This window comes from Ornithodoros turicata, chromosome 1 (genome assembly GCF_037126465.1).
Source record: "Ornithodoros turicata isolate Travis chromosome 1, ASM3712646v1, whole genome shotgun sequence".
In the NCBI taxonomy this organism is placed as follows: Eukaryota; Metazoa; Arthropoda; class Arachnida; order Ixodida; family Argasidae; genus Ornithodoros; species Ornithodoros turicata.
In genome coordinates, this window is record NC_088201.1 from 160150046 (window position 1) to 160155697 (window position 5652).

Genomic DNA, 5652 nt, shown 5'->3' on the forward strand with positions numbered 1-5652 from the left:
CCGAGACCTGGTAGCATTAACAGAACCCAGGTAGCGCATGGTGGGATAGTACACGTCTACACGACGTCTAAAGTTAGAGGACAGGGATCTCTAATATACATCTAAGACATGCGCACAAATGTCAAGTATCTCTCCACTTGCCTTCCAGTAGCCGTGCTAACGTAACGCTAGTATGTGTCTAGTATCCATGCATCTGTAACCGCAACTTAGACATTTTTAGACCAAACCTCTAGGACGAGAGGCAAAACTTCTAGACTTAGCCAAAATGTCTGAGATTCGACCAAGTTTATACCTTAATTTAGCCGAAATATCTACAGTTAGACCTTTTATATAATGTTCTCATCATAGGTACGATTTAGACCTTTTCTAGACCTTTGTTCTCCTTTCCAAATTTATGCAGAAATGTGTCGTGTACGTGCGGAATACATATCTACATTAAGTCAAACGGGGAATGTGGCTATTGATACTGTGATGCGGCAGACTGTGAGTCAACCTACGTGACACCTGGTCAATTCACAGTGCCTACACTGGACGTAGCCGCCAGAGCCCTCAGGGTAGTTCGGATAGAAGCCAGCATGAGACAGAGTCATACAAGGTTGTAATAAGAAACTTTACTGTGAGCATGGGTAACCCTCGGGGGCGGACATCGCAACGCCAGCAACCACGCAACCCAGAGCCAGATGCAAGAACCCGGGGGAGCACACCAGCAGCCAGAACCTGGTAGAGCAGACCCGCAGCCAGAACCAGGAACCCAGGACCAGGTGGACGTTCAAACCCAGAGCCAGGCGGTAGGACCCACAAGACGATGCCGACAGTCAGCCAGGGATCTTCTCTTCCAGAACGCAATCCCCCGTGCACCTCTGTCCGTGCCCGTTACGTCACACTTTTTCCCCTTGCGCGTTTTTCCCCGAGCTTCTTCTTTCCCCAGGAGTGACCACAACCATGACATTAACCCCCCACGTCGCAAGACATTGCGCAACCCCACATTGTTCAATGTCTTCAAAATACACAATACACAAGTAATGTCCTCAGTCCTCAAACACTGGACGACGTTGCACATACATGGACGGCCCCCAAAACATACAACATATCCTGCACACGTACCACACAACGACTGTGATACAACACTTCTATGAACAGGCTTCTAATGTTTGTCGGCTCTTGAAACCGCCAGAATACGTTACACACTCTCCGAAGCCATCAACTACTGCTTGAAATACATGCACTTCCACACACTACGATCCCAGTAACTGTTGGACGGTTATGTTCTCAGGCAACCCATTTGAAACTCTTAGGGGAGGAAGGTTACGGTGCGATTGCCGCGCCTGGGCCCTTGTCACGGCTGCAGAGTTTCCGGATCCCTCCAGTAACAGCTTTCCCTCCCTGCGGCCTACGGTCGCCGCCTCATTCGCCTGTCCAGCAGACTGAAGTAGCTGCTCGTGTATGTCTACAACTCCAGGGACGTTCCCGATAATGAGATCAAATATGGGTTCCTCTACACAATGAGCCAAAACCTTGCCTGTCAGATACGGGCTGCTAACACAGATTTCAGCTTCCGGCCACGTCCGGCACGTGTTGTCCGCTAAGTAAACTGAACAACTCCTGCCCGTCATCTGACTATTCGGCACCAAGCTCCGCCTGACCAAAATTAGATTACTGCCGGTATCCCTCAGCACTACGACGTCCTGTCCCTCTACCGATCCATCAACTGGTCGGAGAAGCCCGATCTTACTCGGTAATGCGCGCGGAGATCCTTCACGTTCTGCGTCCTCGTAATCGATGTAGTTGGGCGCTGCACTCACGTACCGCCCCGGAGAGACTATACATGCGGCTTTTCCTGATGCGGCAGACTGTGAGTCAACCTACGTGACCCCTGGTCAATTCACAGTGCCTACACTGGACGTAGCCGCCAGAGCCCTCAGGGTAGTTCGGACAGAAGCCAGCACGAGACAGAGTCATACAAGGTTGTAATAAGAAACTTTACTGTGAGCGTGGGTAACCCTCGGGGGCGGACAACGCCAGAAACCACGCAACCAGAGCCAGAGACAAGGACCCGGTGGAGCACACCAGCAGCCAGAACCTGGTAGGGCAGACCCGCAGCCAGCACCAGGAACCCAGGACCAGGTGGACGTTCAAACCCAGAGCCAGGCGGTAGGACCCACAAGACGATGCCGACAGTCAGCCAGGGATCTTCAAGTGACTTACATTCGCCCTCTTTCAAAAATACGACCAAAGCCGGAGGACACTTCAAAAGGAACTGCTCCTGTAACATTAAATCACGCAGCGACGTGAACTCCTTAGGCGTTTCAGATGTCTCCACCCACTTATCGAAGAAGTGCGTGAGGCGTGCCCCAAACTGCTTGGCTGTCTCTTTCTTATCAGGCGTCGATGACCTGAACTTTTCCCGAAACCCTTCTGCGGTATATCGAAATGTCTCTAACAGGGCATCTCGGACCTTCTCGTAATCGTTAGACTCTTGTGGCGACAGCCGTCCAAACACCGCCAGCGCTTCTCCCGCCAGAGATAAACTTAAGGCTGTTGCCCACTGCTCCTTGGGCCAACGCAGTCCTTCTGCCACTATCTCAAACCTATGTAAATATGCGTCTAAGTCATCCCTCTTTTCATCAAAGACAGGCATCACTTTGTGCGAACCCGGTCGAAACCTCTCACTAGCTGTGCTGCTCGAGTCAGGGCCAACGGCTGCCGTGGCCTGATTCGCGGCCTGGACACGCAACGCGAGTACACGCTCCTCAGCTAGCAGTACTCGTTCGTCCAACTGCCTCTCTGCTGCTCGCGCAGCCCGCTCCTCTGCCCTCGTCTGTCTCTCCATTGCTCTCTGCTCCTCGACCCATTCCCTCAGCTCGTCGTCGCGCACTCCTAGTGATCTCCCAAGCGCTATCCACTTTTCCAACTCTCCGCTCATGCTAGCACCGAGCCCTGAGAACTCTGTCAGCGTAACGTCCTGTCGCGGACGCCAAAATTGTGATGCGGCAGACTGTGAGTCAACCTACGTGACACCTGGTCAATTCACAGTGCCTACACTGGACGTAGCCGCCAGAGCCCTCAGGGTAGTTCGGATAGAAGCCAGCATGAGACAGAGTCATACAAGGTTGTAATAAGAAACTTTACTGTGAGCATGGGTAACCCTCGGGGGCGGACATCGCAACGCCAGCAACCACGCAACCCAGAGCCAGATGCAAGAACCCGGGGGAGCACACCAGCAGCCAGAACCTGGTAGAGCAGACCCGCAGCCAGAACCAGGAACCCAGGACCAGGTGGACGTTCAAACCCAGAGCCAGGCGGTAGGACCCACAAGACGATGCCGACAGTCAGCCAGGGATCTTCTCTTCCAGAACGCAATCCCCCGTGCACCTCTGTCCGTGCCCGTTACGTCACACTTTTTCCCCTTGCGCGTTTTTCCCCGAGCTTCTTCTTTCCCCAGGAGTGACCACAACCATGACAGATACAAATGTATTTATTTCGACCATCGTATAAATTGAGCAAGAACTGAGTAGAGGCTCCTCTGCACAAACAAAGTTGCACTAAAATATATACATTCGGAAAGGCTATTGAGGTGCATATTTGTTTCACTTGGTGTTTGCAACATTGGGCATGTTCGTATTCATTTCATGGCAAAATGATTCCCCCAAAGATGTGAAAAGTACCGGCACGTGTGTGCATAGAATGAAATAATGTGCAGGGAAATATTATGACATACATGTAATTACAATACAAACAATGCATTTCACATAGTCCCACTTGTGGTGAGAAGACAGATATGACACAAGTGAAATAAGTGTATCTACATGTAGAGAGATTGCCTGTATATAGTAAAACAAATGACACTGGTCTCATGCAGTGCCTTCCCTCCACCGTTGTTACACGGAAGGTACATATCCCAGCAGGAGCGGCTGTCCATGGCCAGCACTGCTGGTCAATTACTAGATGTGTCCTGCTTAACACCCAGCAAAAGCATCTAATCCGTTAGTGCTACCACAAATCATATGTAGGGCAGCGCAGTCTACCAAAAGATTGTAGCCACCACTGTGCAGAGAGAAGTGCAGAGTTCGAAACAACGGACACAGCGGACGGCCGGCACCGCAAATGCTTCGGGGGTCGCCCCTGCTGCTTGTCTTTCATTCCTACACTCTAAGAAAAAAACTGTAGAATTTCCTACCCAAAATTGCAGCAGGACTGTACTTCTACCGTTTCGTGCCAATCCACATACGCCTTCTCCCCCGCGGGTATAAGCGGCGGCGTCCCTTTCCCTTGCTCCTCTCTCTCACGTTTGCTCTAAGAGAAAATGGTAGAATTTCCTACCCAAGCTGGTACAACGACAGTTTCCACTCTGTAGTTTGTTTCTACTCTGCAGTTATACCCAAAAGGTAAAACTGGTTGGAGTGGAAATGTGGTTGCAATGCAGCTCTACTGAAATGGGTAGAAAATCATACCTTTTTCCCTTAGAGTGTACTTTCGCGTTTCCCCTTTTGACACAGCGACCTACCAGCAAGCCCAGATACTGTTCCAACGTAGCTAGTACCACGTAGGCATACCCCAGCTCTTGCATCACTGCCAGCCCCAAACGACGCCTCCGTCTTCTGCTTCGTGCCCTGATATTCATTGTTCTAAAGGTGCGCAGTACTTCAGACTTGTGTGAGGTGGTCCACGGCTATGGGAGGAGACCGGAACTGTTCTCAGGTTCACTCTAAAAGGATATTTTGGCAATTCTACGAACGGCCTTTATGTAAGAAGGCTGGACTATTAAAAATGAACTTCACCACATAGCACGCTCCAAGCCAATCATCATCCCGAATGACAACGTTCTCGCCCCTGATTTGTTGAAAACAAGGAGAAGGAGCGTATTTTGTACCAATTATGTACGGCATAAGTCTTCATTTCCTTTCGTACTATTTTGCAAGCGAGTTACTGGACGATAAACCAGCAATGATAACACCGTCAGAAACGCTAATCCGTTAAAGATTGCTCCAAACATCGTTGTTCCCCACTAACGCAACTCTGATTGTAAAAGAGAAACGCGCGATTCAGTAAAATATGGTAGTCAGTTTTTAAAACGTCACTTTATTATGTTGGTATGGACAAATATTTGTTGAGGTAAACATAATACAGAAACAAACACACAAAAAAGAGATAGTACTTCACAGCAGTTGGTCTAGTTTGTGGATGACACATATGTATGGACATTATCGAAATCTTCTCAAAGACGATATGCGATGCGATATTGCTTTCCCACCCGGATTGAAGAAAAAGATATCACATATCTGGTTGACCTGCACGTGGACGTAAGCTGCAATAGAATCTATGAGTGAATGAATGTGTTCGCACATAGTCACACACACAACAATATTTTATGTCATGTGACTACAACGCAGCAGCAACAATAAGCTGAAAACAACCTGCGAGTTGTGCTAAGTTTGTGATACGGATAAGACAAATCAATAATTCACAGTCATCAACGGTGAAATATGACGAGCACAGTACAAGCATCTAGAGCGGTGGGTCAATCTCCGTATCACCAAAACAAAATGTCAAACAAACGAACCCACATACAGTGAGTACGAACTGGCCAGGAACAGCAAACAAACGAGCAAACAGCTCATATAATGAACGTTTCTATCAATTGGTGAGCCAGGG

The 5652-nt window shown here is 49.3% G+C and overlaps 1 long non-coding RNA gene across 1 annotated transcript; it reads right to left on the reverse strand.

Annotated features, from left to right (window-relative positions):
* Positions 1–1958: 1958 nt before the first annotated feature.
* LOC135371990 (uncharacterized) lies at positions 1959–3392 on the reverse strand. Its single transcript, XR_010415748.1, has 2 exons — positions 3130–3392; positions 1959–2263 (listed from the first exon to the last, which is right to left on the reverse strand). It is a non-coding gene; the product is annotated as an uncharacterized LOC135371990 (long non-coding RNA).
* Positions 3393–5652: the final 2260 nt, after the last annotated feature.